The sequence below is a fragment of the Nicotiana tomentosiformis genome, chromosome 7, assembly GCF_000390325.3.
Source record: "Nicotiana tomentosiformis chromosome 7, ASM39032v3, whole genome shotgun sequence".
NCBI classification, from domain to species: Eukaryota; Viridiplantae; Streptophyta; class Magnoliopsida; order Solanales; family Solanaceae; genus Nicotiana; species Nicotiana tomentosiformis.
This window is the reverse complement of record NC_090818.1, coordinates 41635077-41653673: the sequence shown is the minus strand read 5'-3', so window position 1 is coordinate 41653673 and position 18597 is coordinate 41635077. Positions and strand designations below refer to the sequence as shown.

The window sequence follows — 18597 nt, the reverse complement described above, 5'->3', positions numbered from 1 at the left end:
ATTAACCAAAAATCTATCCACCCCACATCAACTCTTGCCTATTAAATAAAAAATAAAGATAAAATACTACCAAAATATTAACTAGCCCTACTTAAGTAGAAATAACTATTAAAATAAAACTAACCGTTAAAATAAAACTATTTTTGGCATTTTTCAAATATCATACTAAAAATAGAAAATAGGATTAGATTAATATTATCGCAAAATTAAAATAATATTTTTACCAAAAATACTAATATTCTTGAAAAAGATATGTAATGAGGTAAAAAAAACAAAGTGAAACTATTTTTTTGTGTTTTCGAATTTTATGTTCTACTATTAGATTAAAAGTGAAAAATAGGCTAAATCCTATCAAATTAAAAATAAGTAAATATTTTAAAAATACTACTTTTAAAAGTTGCGCAGGTCAAAAATTACGTGCTTACAGCTGCCCCTCTTTGCTCGGAAACTTGAAGGATTTTTTGAGCAAAGAACAATTAGCAACGTAATTGATTTATGACCCGACGCTTATTCAAAACGAAACAAAGATGGACAAGAGATTGTGACCGAGCCCTGGTATTTGAGCTGCCTACATATCCTTGGCTATACAGGAATCAGGCCACGTGTAGTTCAAATGTGAGAAGAGTGATGGAGTATATCGAGGTGGAGAGCCGATTGAGGCACCGTCGAGGTTCCGGTCCGCAGTTCCTGCCATTACATCAAAAATAAAAGGAAAAATTACATCAAAAATAAAGAAAAATACAAGATCCTATCTACTTCTTGTCTCGAATCTTCCTTGAATATCCACTTGATCCTTCAATCATGAAACTGAAAATTCAATCCAATTCTTTAAGTGGGCATCCTGCTGACTTGAGTCTGAAGAAAACTGGAAGTTGACCCTATTCTTCAGGCGGGCGCCCTGCTGCTTGCACTTGAAATAAACTTGAACTGGCGGTAGACTCGAGCTTGCAAACCTTGTCCTTCATGCGGCTCATGCTACTTCTGATTTGACTTGAAAAAAACTGGAGGTTAACCCTATTCTTCAGGCGGGATCCTGCTACCTCTAACTTGAACTTGAAAACTGAAAGTTGACCCTGTTCTTCAAGCGGGATCCTGATGCCTCTTTGACTTGAACTTGTAAACTGAAAATTGAAGTTGTTCTTCAGGCAGGCTCCTGATACTTCTATACCTTGAACTTGAAAATTGAAAGTTGACCTTGTTCTTCAGGCGGGCTCCTGATACTTATCTGACTTGAAATTGTAAACTGAAAGCTGACCCTATTCTTCAGGCGGGCTTCTCCTGATGCTTCTCTAACTTGAACTTGAAAATTGAACGCTGACCCTGTTCTTCAAGCGGGCTCTCGATGCCTCTTTAACTTGAAAATTGAAAGTTGACCCTATTTTTCAGGCGGGCTCCTAATACCTCTCTGACTGGAACTTGTAAACTGAAAGTTGTCCCTGTTCTTCAAGCGGGCTCATAATGCTTCTCTAACTTGAACATGGAAAATGAAAGTTGACTCTATTCTCCAGGCAGGCTCCTGATGCTTCTTGAACTTGAAAATTGAAAGTTGACCCTATTTTTCAAGTAGGCTACTGATGCCTCTTGAACTTGAAAATCGAAAGTTGACCCTGTTCTTCAGGCGGGCTCTTGATGCCTCTAACTCAAACTCTAAGTGAATTCTAAAATGACTTTCCTCGTTCTCCAGGTGGGCGCCTGCTAATGACTTGAAACTTAAAATGAATTCCCTCATTCTCTAGGTGGGCGCCTGCTAATGCCTTGAACTTGAAATGAATTTCCTCATTCTCCAGGTGGGCGCCTGGTAATTACTTGAAACTTAAAATGAATTCCCTCATTCTCCAGGTGGGTGCCTGCTAATGCCTTGAACTTGAAATAAATTCCCTCATTCTCCAGGTGGGCGCCTGATGACTTAAAACTTAAAATAAATTCCCTCATTTTCCAGGTGGGCGCCTGATGACTTAAAACTTGAAATGAATTCCCTCATTCTCCAGGTGGGCGCCTAATGACATAAAACTTGAAATAAATTCCCTCGTTCTACAGGTGGGCTCCTGATGACGTAAAACTTGAAATGAATTCCCTCATTCTCCAGGTGGGCGCCTAATGACTTAAAACTTGAAATGAATTCCCTCGTTCTCCAGGTGAGCGCCTGATGACTTAAACATTGAAATAAATCCCTCGTTCTTCAGATGGGCGCATGATGACTTAATACTTGAAATGGATTCCCTCATTCTCCAGGTGGGCGCATGATGACATAAAACTTGAAATAAATTCCCTCGTTCTCCAGGTGGGCGCCTGATGACTTAAAACTTGAAATAAATTCCCTCGTTCTCCAGGTGGGTGCCTGATGACTTAACACTTGAAATAAATTCCTTCATTCTCCAGGTGGCTGCCTGATGACTTAAAACTTGAAATAAATTTCCTCGTTCTCTAGGTGGGCGCTTGATGACTTAAAACTTGAAATAAATTCCCTCATTCTCCAGGTGGGTGCCTGATGACTTAAAACTTGAAATAAATTTCCTCGTTCTCCAGGTCGGCGCGTGATGACTTAAAACTTAAAATAAATTCCCTCATTCTCCAGGTGGGCGCCTGATGACTTAAAAATTGAAATACATTCCCTCGTTCTCCAGGTGCGCGCCTGCCAATGACTTGAACCTAAAACTGATTTCTGAAATATTTCTCCTCGTTTTCCAGGTGGGTGCCCTAGTTTGCACTAGGAAGATTTGTGAGTTGTTAGCAAAACTGTAAAACACTTATGCTATTGATGCAATGATGAGAGTAAAACTAAAGACTCGATTAGGATGTGTTTCTCCTGTGAGTAAAACCAAAAAAATTTGACTTGCAAATGCGTCTGTTAAAAATAAAACCCGAATGACCCAAACTTGGGAGTACGTCTCCTAAAAGAATAACCTGAAAGATCCATATTAGGAAGTGCGTCTACTAGGGGTAAACTTAAATTATTCAAACTAGGAAGTGCGTCTCCTAGGGATGAACTTAAATGACTCACACTAGGAAGTGCGTCTCCTAGGGGTGAAGCATTTAACATAAAATTAGGAAGTGCACCTCCTAAAGAAATAGAATCTGAAAAACCCAAGCTAGGAAGTGCATCTCTTATATTTGAGGTTGAGCTTGAGGAAAACTATAAACTGAGCTTGACTAAACTAAAAATTGACTATATTTTCCAGGCGGGACCCCTGAACTCAAAAAACTAAAGATTAAAACTTAAGGAAACTAACAATTGACCCTATTCTCCAGGCGGGACCCCTGAACTTAAGGAAAACTAAAATTTCTTTCGACTAGGGAGAATGCCTAGGAGGTATGATCTTCTCAACTAGGTATAAACCTTCTCAAACAACCTTTGTGCTCACAAAATTTGGGTACGATAGCTGAAAAATTCCAGCTTCCAATCTTTGATTTAGACATAGTCTTCGTCCCTGTTTCAAGCAAAGAAGACTTGTGAGTTTAAAACATAGTGGTTGGTTTGTGGCCTTGATCTTGAGGGTGATTGATCCTACACTTGCCATGATAACTTTGATTTCAACTTGGAAGACCTTGATTGTTATTGGCTAACCACTTTCTCTGTCACCCTTATCACAGAAAATACTTATGATCCGTTCAAGCCCAAATCCTCTATCTGTTGCATTGTGCCATGAATTGACATTTACCGAACCTTTGCATTTCACATGAATCCCAAAGCACTTCAATTGTTATCAACTCAGTACGAATTCCACCCCTGACTTATGCCACTTTAATGTGCTAGTCACACTCCGCTTTGTGCAATTGGAAAGTTGATAGCAAATTTTGAAGTTATTTCTCACTTGTTCTGACAGAGCAGACTCAAAAAGAGACTTAAACAAAGCAAGAAGAACAAAGTAAGGGGACAATGGAAAGATATGACATCTAACAAAAGAATTACAAAGTAGAAAGTTTTCTGATGTAACACCAACTCTAATGATCATGACGTGCATCTTGGAATAAGTGGCATGATCTGTCAAGCAAGTCTAATCTTCCATTCTTGTCATACCTCTAAGCTGTGAAACTAGGCTTCAATGCTCCAATTGTCCTATCTAATTCACGATCCTCAGTCGACTTGTAGTGCCCTGGAGGGTTTTCACTATCAAGCCTCTCTCATTTTGTTCTTTCTCTCAACTCACCATCGCCTTATGGTGCCAGTGAGGGTTTTCACCAATAAGACTCTCTCATTTTCTTCTTTTATTCTTGTTTCCTCTAATTCTGCAGATGACAAAGCATTAACCATGGTAAAAATATCATATGCTCCTGGCATGTCTAACTCGGCACTCTCAAAGATCATTTGGGAGGTCTTTTTTGGACTGTAATGTGGCTTTTGGACAGGGTTAGAAAGAAAGAAAGAAAGGTATGAAGGCTCAAATTCAAACTAAGATAAAATGGTTAATTTATTTACAACTTTTGGAATCTATTTTAAAACTTTGCCCCAGTTTATAAAACAAGAGAATTTGAACCTCTTCTTTTTTTTAGACGGAATTTCTAAGAAAATTGCCCCACTCTTGACTTCGTGGGATTATGAAATATTTTATTTGGTGCGACCGAACCGTAAGGCTGCCTACGTATCTTGTGGGGACAAGAATCAGGTCGAACGTAATTCAAAAGACTACTTTTTTGTTGTTGCTATTTTTCTTTTTCCTCTTTTCTTTTTTTTTTTCTCTTTTTTTTTTTTGAATTTTTCTCTTGGAATTGACTTTCTAAAACAAACCTATGGGGATATGAACTTCTTCTTCCTTTTTATTTTTATTTTTTTATGACTCTAACTTGATTCCAAAAGAGGAGAGGTCAAAGAGATCAGCACAGGCTCAAAAGGGTACCAAAGGGTGTAAAGTGTTTGGGTAGCTGAAAGAGGGCCTCCCAATCTCTGAAAATGCCAAGTACGACACATGCAACTTGAGAATGAAAAATGAAGATCATGCACAACATTTTTTTTATAGTATCGGTATTTATATCCCAAATATGCCTTCCATCTTTCTTTAGTGCCGTGTCAAGTACAAAACTCTCATTGGGATTATTTCTTCTTCACAATGAATACCCTCCGTCAGTTTGGGACAAACTCCATTGGCTTTATCTTGTAACCTGAGATGCACTTGAACTCAAAGTTGCTTGCTTCAAATTGTCTAGGACGCACTCTCTTATACCAAATCCTTGTCGTCCTATTAACTTCCCAAACTATCTGCCTAGTTTCATACAATTCGGGATTTAAATGATCTCAAAATGTTCAAATCTTTACTTCTTTCCCTCAAATGTCCCTATCATCTTCAAACCTTGTTTCATTGCTTCCTGATTAGACTAATTTTCAAGACCAGGCTGAGAATTCCGCCTGCAAATTATGTCACTAGAGTCAGCATGAAAAGAGCTATAAAAGGAAAAGAGAACTAAACAAAAACTAACTAGAAATAACAGAAAATATGAGATTGCATTAGACAGACGGTGAAAGGGTTTGAAAAACAAAACGACCAAAATAAACATGGGTTACAACCTTGGAACGATCCTAGATAACACTAGACGAGTTACTACAACTAAACGAACTAGGAAAAATATGAGGAAGAAGGGTTTGAGCCACAAGACAATATCCGGATTACGACCCTGAAATAACCCGGACAAACAGAAATGACAACAAAATTAACCACCAAAACTCCTCCCTGGCTAGCCAAGAAAGGAGTGTCTTTCCAATTACCAAGCTCCACATCTTAGTCACTGAGTCGCACATCGACGTTACCAGAACCTTCAGAAGTCTCGATCACGTTGACCTTAGCAAATAGCTTTTGGGTCCCTTTTGCCAACTCGTTCTTAAGATCAACTTCTGGAACCGAGATTGATAGCGCTGAAAACTTTACGGTAAATGACCCTCCAAGGGATTCAGAAGAGTTCTCATATTCCTTTTCAACACAAATCATGCCCACCATATGTGTCTCATTATGAACAAGCAAAGGACTTTGGCTAGTATCCGTTGTATCTGGATTTTGCATGGTAATGTCACCTGCATCAATAAGCTTCTGGACTGCTCTTTTCAGATGCCAACACTTTTCTATATTGTGCCCGAGGGCATTAGAGCAATATGCGCACCTTTGGAAATAATCAAAATTCTTTGGAAGGGGGTTCGACATTTTTATCTGAATTGGCTTCAACATGTCCAATTGCCTCAACCTTTGGAAAGAAACTAGCATATGATTCTCCAATAGGAGTGAAAGACTTTCTCTTTGCTGCTGCCTTTTCATTTTATACTCTGGCCTCGGTTGGAACCTCTTGCGGTTAGGTGGTTGACACGCATGAGGAGGTAGGTAAAATATTTGTGGAAGTGGTGTAGGCCAATAAGAGTCCTGTGGATGTGGAGCATATGGCAATGCATTATGGATAGAGTAGTGGGAAGGTGAGGTATGACTTTGGGGATTTTGTGGAGAGAAGTAGCATCGGGGAGGATTATCTGGAGTACGGAGATATTCATGGGGTCGATGTTGAGATTGAAAGCATTGAGTAGGAACGCCCACTAGGACTTGGCATTGGCGGGGCTCAACAATATCAGAAGGGCTATTTTTGGGAAAGGTAGTTGGAGGACGAACGATGGAGCTACTAGGGAGGTTAGGAAAGCTGTGATAAGCGGGAAAATCCGGAGAATATGGTGGATCATTTGACACTATGACCGGAGCTTGGGTAAGGGTAGCATTTAGGAAGCTAGGTGGTGGCGGGAGTGGTGCCTTCCCAGTCATCCAAACCTAATACATGTCCGCCATGTGTTGTCTCAACATCCTTACCTCTTCAACCAACCCAATGTCCTGTTCAACCAACGTTTTCGTGTATCAATATCCACTAACTCAACTCTGTTGTCGTCTGTCATTGCCTTTCGACTTTATGTTGTAAGAAAGAGTTACCAGTTTAAGAACCACAAACCAACCACCTTTCTCAATAATGAAAATAACAAAGAGGAACAAAATGAAGTCATCACGTTAGCATTAGGGCATTTAACATAAGATAATCTCACATTATGTGCAATGCACCTAGTCACAGTTATCAGTTCTAAAATGACTCCGAGGCTACGAAGGTCATATGACATCATCCCAATTTTACTCTCATTGCCCTTTTCTTCTTCGTTTCCTCTCTTGCGCTTCTTAATTTGCTCATTTCTTCCCTCTCTTTTCTTTTTGATTATCGCACTTTTCTTGCATCCCGCAGTTTCCTCTCATTTTTCACATCCCACAACTTCATCTATTTTTTTCTTCTTTTTTTCTTTCTTTTTTTTTCAAATAATTTCTAAAATGATTCGATCGAACCCGATATAGGTGGCCTACGTATCATTTTCCACATGAATCAGATCAAGCGTAATTTATTTTACTTTATTATAACATTTGAAAATACAAAAATAGTTTCACTTTTAATATTTAGTTTTATTTTAGTAGTTTATTTTAATTAATTAAGAGTGATTTTTATATTTTGGCCCTCTATTTGACTTTAATGCTATGGCCAATATTAATTCCCCCAAACCAAAATAAAAGCGACATCTCCCATGAACCCTAAAGAAAAAAAAAAGGATCAGCCACCCTATCTTCCAAGACCTAGCCACCGCACCACCCCATCTCCGCCTCTGCCGCCTACGCTTCCTCCTCCTCCGACGCTTCTGCTGTTACTAATTCCGCCGCCGCTGCAGTTTCAATCTCGAACGGAGTCTTTGTTCTGATATTTCCACATATTGGAACCTTACTGTCGTTATTTTATGCTTAATCCGTTTGCGAAGCTCATGTCGGATGATTTTTCCGGCTCCGCCGTCCCAAACTTCTGCTCGTCACTTCTCCTCTAAGCAGCAAAATCAGCGGCAAAACTGCTAAAAAAATCAGTCCAGCAACGCCGGGAAAGCACTTCCAAATCTGGTCTGTCGAGGACTTCCGTTCGTGGTTTTCGGATGAGGTCCCAAATTTGATTCGTGTTCCAATTTTATGGCTCTACACCAGCTACTTTGAGGTCATTTCTTTACTTTTCCTATTCCATTTTTTATCATTATACATGTTTGTCTTTTGTGTTTCTTTGCCTCACTTATCTTTAATGTGATGAATGTATTAATTTTTGTTCTTTTCGTTATTAGCTTAACACGTTGAAGTGGTGAGAATAGTGGATTGATTTAGAAAAAAGTTATTTGGTTAAATTGCTTTGCAAAACTATTTTAATGATACTGAATCCATACGAATTAGGTACAAAGAAAATAGTTGGATTGTGGAGCTGAAAGATTGAGCCCATTAGTAATTAACTATTTCTCACATGCTTTAAAAATTGGGCTTGGTCAAATACCTAAAATAAAAAGTCAAAAGATTTCCAGCATGGTTTAGTTAGTTCTGTTTTATTTGCTTTATTTATTTTATTATCTCTAGTAGTATGTTTAAGCCGGTTACACTCGGGTAGGCAAACTTTAGGGTTGTTTTTCTTTTATTTTATTTTTATTCGAGTTGAGAGGTTGTTCCTTTTAGTTTATACTCATGGGAATGTCCCGTGGATTTTGTATATATTTTTATCCGGAGTATGCCCCGTAGTGAATGTAATTGAAGTACGTGACAGACATCGCAGAGTAAGCATAGTATAGGTTAATTTATTACTTTAATTTTCTTTTCGTGTAATTTTCTTTCATGTAGGTGGGGACGACCTCGGGCCTCTTTTGTGTTTATTTTTCTTTGTGTGTTTTTACCTCAATCTGAGTATTCTTTAATGTCAACCGGATCAAGTATGCAATCGTACTCGTTACGGGACTTGAGGAATGCCTAACACCTTCTCCCCGGGTCAAATGAACCCCATTATCTAGAATTTCTGGTGCAGACTATGCTTTAGAGTCTAAATGTATTTTGAAGGAAAATTATTTTTAAAAAAAAATGGTGACCTGTCACACCGAAACCAAATGTCAGGTGGCACTCTAAAAAATCCTTTGAAACACAATCTTTTGTCACTTTCGAATTTGAAACCATTTTGAGTTTTTAAATCTTTTTATTCTTTTAAGAGGGTTTGTTAAGGTGAAAAAAGGGGTGTGACAGCTTTGGCGACTCTGCTGGGGAGTTACAGGTTCGAGCTGGTACTTGATCTTATTGGCTTTTTAAAATATTCTGTTGAATTTTTTATGTTTTATTTGTTTTTTTATATTTATTTTTGTTTATGTCGTTTTATTATTTGCTAGTTGTTTACGTGTTTATAGTTTTTCCTTTATGTGTTACTGCTTTATAACTGTCATCATTTTCATTATCCGATCAATTCTTTCTGCAACAAGTCTCGTAGTACGCATCGCGTACACGAATACTTTGTTGAGTCACCTTTATTTTAGGAGGGAGGCCGTCAGACGTATGGAGTGGGTGGAAAGCTTGAGCAGTCACCATCGACCATACGCTCCCCCGAACTGCCTTCTCTAGTGAACTCCAAAACTTAGGTCAGCCTTTAGGTCATGCTTATTTGCATCATATCATTGTGACTTAGTAGGGCTCGGTCCTAGGTACCGTGTTCCTTTGTAGGAAGCCTGTCCAAATTGTGTCAAGAGGGCCCATGGCCCAAAAGGACATTCAATCATCCCTATGTGATACATGCTGCATCTTTGAGGGTAGAAAGGTCATTTGGCGGAATGATGTTTGGGAAAGAAGGTTCAAAATGAAGCAAGTAGGGCCCAGTTATATTTTTCTTTCACAACTTTTTCAAGAAAAGACCAAAAAAAAAATCAAAAAGATATTGCACTTTCCCATCATTTTTGTAAATGAAGCAAGTAGGGCCCAGTGAAACTATTTTTGTATTTTCAAATGTTATAATAAAGTAAAATAAACTATGCTTGGTCTGATTCATGTGGAACATGATACGTAGGCAACCTACATCGGGTTCGATCGAATCAATTTAGAAATTATTTGAAAAAAAAAAAGAAAGAAAAAAGAAAAAAATAGTTGAAGTTGTGGGATGTGAAAAATGAGAGGAAACTGCGGGATACAAGAAAAGTGCGATAATCAGAAAGAAAAGAGGGGGAAGAAATGAGAAAATCAAGGAGCGTAAGAGAGGAAACGAAGAAGAAAAGGGCAATGAGAGTAAAATTGGGATGATGCCATATGACCTTCGTAGCCTCGGAGTCATTTTAGAACCGATAACTGTGACTAGGTGCATTGCACATAATGTGAGATTATCTTATGTTAAATGCCCTAACTCTAACGTGATGACTTCATTTTGTTCCTCTTTGTTATCTTCATTATTGAGAAAGGTGGTTGGTTTGTGGTTCTTAAACTGGTAACTCTTTCCCACAACATAAAGTCGAAAGGCAATGACAGCCGACAACAGAGTTGAGTTAGTGGATATTGGTACACGAAAGCAGTTGGTTGAACAGGACATGGGGTTGGTTGAAGAGGTAAGGATGTTGAGACAACATATGGCGGACATGTATCAGGTTTGGATGACTGGGAAGGCACCACCCCCGCCACCACCTAGCTTCCTAGATGCTACCCTTACCCAAGCTCCGGTCATAGTGTCAAATGATCCACTATATTCTCCGGATTTTCCCGCTAATCACAGCTTTCCTAACCTCCCTAGTAGCTCCATCGTTCGTCCTCCAACTACCTTTCCCAAAAATAGGCCTTCTGATGTTGTTGAGCCCCGCCAATGACAAGTCCTAGTGGGCGTTCCTGCTCAACGCTTTCAGCCTCAACATCAACCCCATGATTATCTCCGTACTCCAGATAATCCTTCCCGATGCTACTTCTCTCCACAAAATCCCCAAAGTCATACCTCACTTTCCCACTACTCTATCCATAATGCATTGCCATATTCTCCACATCCACAGGACTCGCATTGGCCTAAACCACTTCCACAAATATTTTACCCGCCTCCTCATGCATGTCAACCACCTACCCGCAAGAGGTTCCAACCGAGGCCAGAGTACAAAATAAAAAGGCAGCAGCAAAGAGAAAAGTCTTTCACTCCTATTAGAGAATCATATGCTAGTTTGCTCCAAAGGTTGAGGCAATTGGACATGTTGAAGCCAATTCAGATAAAAATGCTGAACCCCCTTCCAAAGAATTTTGATTATTTCCAAAGGTGCGCATATTGCTCTAATGCCCCCGGGCACAATATAGAAAAGTGTTGGCATCTGAAAAGAGCAGTCCAGAAGCTTATTGATGCAGGTGACATTACCGTGCAAAATCCAGATACAATGGATACTAGCCAAAGTCCTTTGCTTGTTCATAATGAGGCACATATGGTGGCATGATTTGTGTTGAAAAGGAATGTGAGAACTCTTCTAAATCCCTTAGAGGGTCATTTACCGCAAAGTTTTCAGCGCTATCAGTCTCGGTTCCAGAAGTTGATCTTAAGAACGAGTTGGCAAAAGGGACCCAAAAGCTATTTGCTAAGGTCAACGTGATCGAGACTTCTGAAGGTTCTGGTAATGTCGATGTGCGACTCAGTGACTAAGATGTCGAGCTTGGTAATTGGAAAGACACTCCTTTCTTGGCTAGCCAGGGAGGAGTTTTGGTGGTTAATTTTGTTGTCATTTCTGTTTGTCCGGGTTATTTCAGGGTCGTAATCCGGATATTGTCTTGTGGCTCAAACCCTTCTTCCTCATATTTTTTCTAGTTCGTTTAGTTATAGTGACTCGTCTAGTGTTATCTAGGATCGTTCCAGGGTTGTAACCCATGTCTATTTTGGTCGTTTTGTTTTTCAAACCCTTTCACCGTCTGTCTAATGCAATCTCATGTTTTCTGTTATTTCTAGTTAGTTTTTGTTTAGTTCTCTTTTCCTTTTATAGTTTTTTTCATGCTGACTCTAGTGACATGATTTGCACGCGGAATTCTCAGCCTGGTCTTGAAAATTAGTCTAATCAGGAAGCAATGAAACAAGTTTTGAAGATGATAGGGACATTTGAGGGAAAGAAGTAAAGATTTGAACATTTTGAGATCATTTAAATCCTGAATTGTATGAAACTGGGCAGATAGTTTGGGAAGTTAATAGGAAGACAAAGATTTGGTATAAGAGAGTGCGTCCTAGAATTTTTGAAGCAAGCAACTTTGAGTTCAAGTGCATCTCAGGTTACAAGATAAAGCCAAGGGAGTTTGTCCCAAACTGACGGAGGGTATTCATTGTGAAGAAGAAATCACCCAATGAGAGTTCTGTACTTGACACGACACTAAAGAAAGATGGAAGGCATATCTGGGATATAAATACCGATGCTACAAAAGAAATGTTGTGCATGATCTTCATTTTTCATCCTCAAGTTGCATGTGTCGTACTTGGCATTTTCAGAGATTGGGAGGCCCTCTTTCAGCTACCCAAACACTTTATACCCTTCGGTACCCTTTTGAGCCTGTGCTGATCTTTTTGACTTCCCCTCTTTTGGAATCAAGTTAGAGTCATAAAAAAAAAAAAAGAAAAAAAGAAAAAAAGAAGAAGAAGTTTGTATCCCCATAGGTTTGTTTTAGAAAGTCCATTACAAGAGAAAAATTCAAAAAAAAGAGAAAAAGAAAAAAGAAAAGACGAAAAAGAAAAATAGCAACAATAAAAAAGTAGTCTTTTGAATTACGTTCGACCTTATTCTTATCCCCACAAGATACGTAGGCAGCCTTACAGTTCGGTCGCACCAAATAAAATATTTCATAATCCCACGAAGTCAAGAGTGGGGCAATTTTTGTAGAAATTCCATCTAAAAAAAAGGAAGAGGTTCAAATTCTCTTGTTTTATAAATCGGGGCAAAGTTTTAAAATACATTCCAAAAGTTGTAAATAAATTATCCATTTTATCTTAGTTTGAATTTGAGTCTTCATGCCTTTCTTTCTTTCTTTCTAACCCTGTCCAAAAGCCACATTACAGTCCAAAAAAGACCTCCCATATGATCTTTGAGAGTGCCGAGTTAGACATGCCAGGAGCATATGATATTTTTACCATGGTTAATGCTTTGTCATCTGCAGAATCAGAGGAAATAAGAAGAAAAGAAGAAAATGAGAGAGTCTTATTGGTGAAAACCCTCACGGGCACCATAAGGCGACGGTGAGTTGAGAGAAAGAACAAAATGAGAGAGGCTTGATAGTGAAAACCCTTCAGGGCACTACAAGTCGACTGAGGATCGTGAATTAGATAGGACAATTGGAGCATTGAAACCTAGTTTCACAGCTTAGAGGTATGACAAGAATGGAAGATTAGACTTGCTTGATAGATCATGCCACTTATTCCAAGATGCACGTCATGATCATTAGAGTTGGTGTTACATCAGAAAACTTTCTACTTTGTAATTCTTTTGTTAGATGTCATATCTTTCCATTGTCCCTTTACTTTGTTCTTCTTGCTTTGTTTAAGTCCTCTTTTTGAGTCTGCTCTGTCAGAACAAGTGAGAAATGACTTCAAAATTTGCTACCAGCTTTCCAATTGCACAAAGCGAAGTGTAACTAGCACATCAAAGTGGCATAAGTCAGGGAAAAGTGGCATTCGTACTGAGTTGATAACAATTGAAGTGCTTTGGGATTCATGTGAAATGCAAAGGTTCGGTAAATATCAATTCATGGGTACAACGCAACAGATAGAGAATTTGGGCTTGTACGGATCATAGGTATTTTCTGTGATAAGGGTGACAGAGAAAGTGGTTAGCCAATAACAATCAAGGTCTTCCAAGTTGAAATCAAAGTTATCATGGCAAGTGTAGGAGAAATCACCCTCAAGATCAAGGCCACAAACCAACCACTATGTTTTAAACTCACAAGTCTTCTTTGCTTGAAACAGGGACGAAGACTATGTCCAAATCAAAGATTGGAAGTTGGAATTTTTCAGGTATCGTGCCCAAATTTTGTGAGCACAAAGGTTGTTTGAGAAGGTTTTTACCTAGTTGAGAAGATCATACCTCCTAGGCATTCTCCCTAGTCGGAAGAATTTATAGTTTTTCTTAAGTTCAGGGGTCCCGCCTGGAGAATAGGGTCAATTGTTAGTTTCCTTAAGTTTTAATCTTTAGTTTTTTGAGTTCAGGGGTCCCGCCTGGAAAATATGGTCAATTTTTAGTTTAGTCAAGCTCAGTTTATAGTTTTCCTCAAGCTCAACCTCAAATCTAGGAGATGCACTTCCTAGTTTGGGTTTTTCAGATTCTATTTCTTTAGGAGGTGCACTTCCTAATTTTATGTTAAAGGCTTTACCCCTAAGAGACGCACTTCCTAGTGTGAGTCATTTAAGTAAATCCCTAGGAGACGCACTTACTAGTTTGAGTAATTTAAGTTCACCCCTAGTAGACTCACTTCCTAATCTAGATCTTTCAGGTTATTCTTTTAGGAGACGTACTTCCTAGTTTGGGTCATTCAGGTTTTATTTTTAGCAGACGCATTTGCAAGTCAAATTTTCTTGGTTTTACTCACAGGAGACGCACATCCTAGTCGAGTCTTTAGTTTTACTCTCATCATTGCATCAATAGCATAGGTGTTTTATAGTTTTGCTAACAACTCACAAATCTTCCTAGTGCAAACCGGGGCAGAAAATTTTGTTTGTTGTGTTGTTTTAATTGCAGGCACCCACTTGAAAAATGAGGAAAAATATTTCAGAAATCAATTTTAGGTTCAAGTCATTGGCAGGCGCCCACCTGGAGAACGAGAGAATTTATTTTAATTTTTAAGTCATCAGGCGCCCACCTGGAGAATGAGGGAATTTATTTTAAGTTTTAAGTCATCACGCGCCCACCTGGAGAACGAGGGAATTTATTTCAAGTTTTAAGTCATCAGGCGCCCACCTGGAGAATGACGGGATTTATTTCAAGTTTTAAGTCATCAGGCGCCCACCTGGAGAACGAGAAAATTTATTTCAAGTTTTAAGTCATCAGGCGCCCACCTAGAGAACGAGGGAATTCATTTCAAGTTTTAAGTCATCAGGCGCCCACCTGGAGAACGAGGGAATTTATTTCAAGTTTTAAGTCATCAGGCGCCCACCTGGAGAACGAGGGAATTCATTTCAAGTTTTAAGTCATGAGGCGCCCACCTGGAGAACGAGGGAATTTATTTCAAGTTAATTCATCAGGAGCCCACCTGTAGAACGAGGAAATTTATTTTAAGTTTTAAGTCATTAGGCACCCACCTAGAGAATGAGGGAATTCATTTCATGTTTTAAGTCATCAGGCGTCCACCTGGAAAATGAGGGAATTTATTTTAAGTTTTAAGTCATCATGCGCCCACCTGGAAAATGAGAGAATTTATTTCAAGTTCAAGGCATTAGCAGGCACCCACCTGGAGAATGAGAAAATTTATTTTAAGTTTCAAGTAATTACCAGGCGCCCACCTGGAGAATGAGAAAATTCATTTCAAGTTCAAGGCATTAGCAGGCGCCCACTTGGAGATTGAGAGAATTCATTTTAAGTTTCAAGTCATTAGCAGGCGCCCACCTGGAGAACGAGGGAAGTCATTTCAGAATTCACTTAGAGTTCGAGTTAGAGGCATCAGGAGCCCGCCTGAATAATAGGGTCAACTTTCGATTTTCAAGTTCAAGAGGCATCAGGAGCCCGCTTGAAAAATAGGGTCAACTTTCAATTTTCATGTTCAAGAAGCATCAGGAGCCCGTCTGGAGAACAAGGTCAATTTTTATTTTCCAATTTCATGTTAGAGAAGCATCATGAGCCCGCCTGAAGAACAGGGACAAATTTCAGTTTACAAGTTCAAGTCAGAGAGGCATCAGGAGCACGCCTGAAGAACAGGGTCAGCATTCAATTTTCAAGTTCAAGTTAGAAAAGCATCGGGAGAATCCCTCTTGAAGAACAGGGTCAACTTTCAGTTTACAATTTCAAGTCAGAGAAGCATCAGGAGCCCGCCAGAAGAACATGGTCAACTTTCAATTTTCAAGTTCAAGGTATAAAAGCATCAGGAGCCTGCCTGAAGAACAACGTCAATTTTCAGTTTACAAGTTCAAGTCAAAGAGGCATCAGGATCCCGCCTGAAGAACAGGGTCAACTTTCTGTTTTCAAGTTCAAGTTAGAGGCAGCAGGATCCCGCCTGAAGAATAGGGTTAACCTCCAGGTTTTTTCAAGTCAAATGAAAAGTAGCACGAGCCGCATGAAGGACAAGGTTTGCAAGCTCGAGTCTACCGCAAGTTCACGTTTATTTCAAGTGCAAGCAGCAGGGTGCACGCATGAAGAATAGGGTCAACTTCCAGTTTTCTTCAAACTCAAGTCAGCAGGATGCCCACTTGAAGAATGGGGTTGAATTTTCAGTTTCATGATTGAAGGATCAAGTGGATATTCAAGGAAGATTGGAGACAAGAAGTATATAAGATCTTGTATTTTTTTTTATTTTTGATGTAATTTTTCCTTTTATTTTTGATGTAATGGCAGGAACCGCGGACCGGAACCTCGACGGCGCCTCAATCGGCTCTCCACCTCGGTATACTCCATCACTCTTCTCACTTTTGAACTACACGTGGCCTGATTCCTGTATAACCAAGGATATGTAGGCAGCTCAAATACCAGCGCTAGATCACAATCTTTTGTCCATCTTTGTTTTGTTTTGAATAAGCGTCGGGTCATAAATCAATTATGTTGCTTATTGTTAGCCTATTTTTCACTTTTAATCTAATAGTAGAACATAAAATTCAAAAACACAAAAAAAAAGTTTCACTTTATATTTTTTTACCTCATTACATATCTTTTTCAAAAACATTAGTATTTTTGGTTGAAATGTTATTTTAATTTTGTGATGATTTTAATCTAATCCTATTTTTTATTTTTAGTATGATATTTGAAAAATGCCAAAAATAGTTTTGTTTTAACGGTTAGTTTTATTTTAATAGTTATTTCTACTTAAGTAAGGCTAGTTAATATTTTGGCAGTATTTTATCTTTGTTTTTTATTTAATAGGCAAGAGTTGATGTGGGGTGGATAGATTTTTGGTTAATTAGGCCCATTTTAAGCACAAATCTGGCTAAAAAGGCCCAAAGTGGACGGCCTATTCCCTCTGCCCACATACCCCATTAGATATAACACCCTAGAACTAACCCTAGAGAGGGGATCGAGGCAGCTGCACTTACACATAGATAGAGAAAGAGAGAGGGGACGGACGAGAAACAAAAGTCTGGAAAGAAAACTCCAAAACTGAAAAACGCAGCAATTCAATACCATAAATACACCATAGCTTCTGCATGTAGAAAACCCAGTTGAAACTTCACCTAAAGTACCATTGTTCTCCTGTTGAATCACTCCAAAACCCCATCAAACTCGCTAAAAATCAGTCAAAAACCACTGATCCATCAAGTATTCCGACGAGTTTCGAGGTCGTCGTAGGTAGTAGTCTGAGGTTTCCGGGCAGGTTCGAGGTCCCATCGAGGTTGTCGTCGTCCAAGGTTCCCGATCTTAGAACATTTTCAGATTCGGTCTACGGTTACGATTCATTCTTATATCAAGCTCTGTTCGACAGACTTTCGATTTGGGTTTCCGTACTTTCACATTTGGAGGTTTGCTGATTATATAAGAGGTCAATTTACTCTCCTCTCTTTATTTTAATATCGTGCTTGTGAATCGAAATGTGATGCTGGCCTTTCTCTTGTTTGTTTGTTGTGGATCGAAATATGTGCTATGTTTTATCATAAAAATGAAAAAGATAAAATAGAGCATAAATCTTGATCCACAACAAACAAAACAAGAGAAAGGCCAGCATCACATTTCAATTCACAAGCACGATATTAAAATAAAGAGAGAAGAGAGTAAATTAACCTCTTATATAATCAGCAAACCTCCAAATGTGAAAGTACGGAAACCCAAATCGAAAGTCTGTCGAACAGAGCTTGATATAAGAATGAATCGTAACCGTAGACCGAATCTGAAAATGTTCTAAGATCGGGAACCTTGGACGACGACAACCTTGATGGGACCTCGACCCTGCCCGGAAACCTCAGACTACTACCTATGACGACCTCGAAACTTGCCGGAACACTTGATGGATCAGTGGTGTTCGACTGATTTTTAGCGAGTTTGATGGGGTTTTGGAGTGATTCAACAGGAGAACAATGGTACTTTAGGTGAAGTTTCAACTGGGTTTTCTACATGCAGAAGCTATGGTGTATTTATGGTATTGAATTGCTGCGTTTTTCAGTTTTGGAGTTTTTTTTCCAAACTTTTGTTTCTCGTTCGTCCCCTCTCTCTTTCTCTATCTATGTGTAAGTGCAGCTGCCTCGGTCCCCTCTCTAGGGTTAGTTCTAGGGTGTTATATCTAATGGGGTATGTGGGCAGAGGGAATAGGCCGTCCACTTTGGGCCTTTTTAGCCAGATTTGTGCTTAAAATGGGCCTAATTAACCAAAAATCTATCCACCCCACATCAACTCTTGCCTATTAAATAAAAAACAAAGATAAAATACTGCCAAAATATTAACTAGCCCTACTTAAGTAGAAATAACTATTAAAATAAAACTAACCGTTAAAACAAAACTATTTTTGGCATTTTTCAAATATCATACTAAAAATAAAAAATAGGATTAGATTAAAATCATCACAAAATTAAAATAACATTTCTACCAAAAATACTAATGTTTCTGAAAAAGATATGTAATGAGGTAAAAAAACAAAGTGAAACTATTTTTTTGTGTTTTCGAATTTTATGTTCTACTATTAGATTAAAAGTGAAAAATAGGCTAAATCCTAT

At 38.8% G+C, this 18597-nt stretch overlaps 1 long non-coding RNA gene across 1 annotated transcript in view; it reads left to right on the top strand.

Annotated features, from left to right (window-relative positions):
* The window catches only part of LOC138896469 (uncharacterized), a 29742-nt gene extending 12296 nt beyond the window's left edge, over nucleotides 1-17446 (top strand). Inside the window, exon 2 of the long non-coding RNA XR_011409644.1 lies at nucleotides 17233-17446. This is a non-coding gene — a long non-coding RNA (uncharacterized lncRNA). The remainder of the gene's footprint in view (nucleotides 1-17232) is intronic.
* The last annotated feature ends 1151 nt before the right edge of the window (nucleotides 17447-18597 follow it).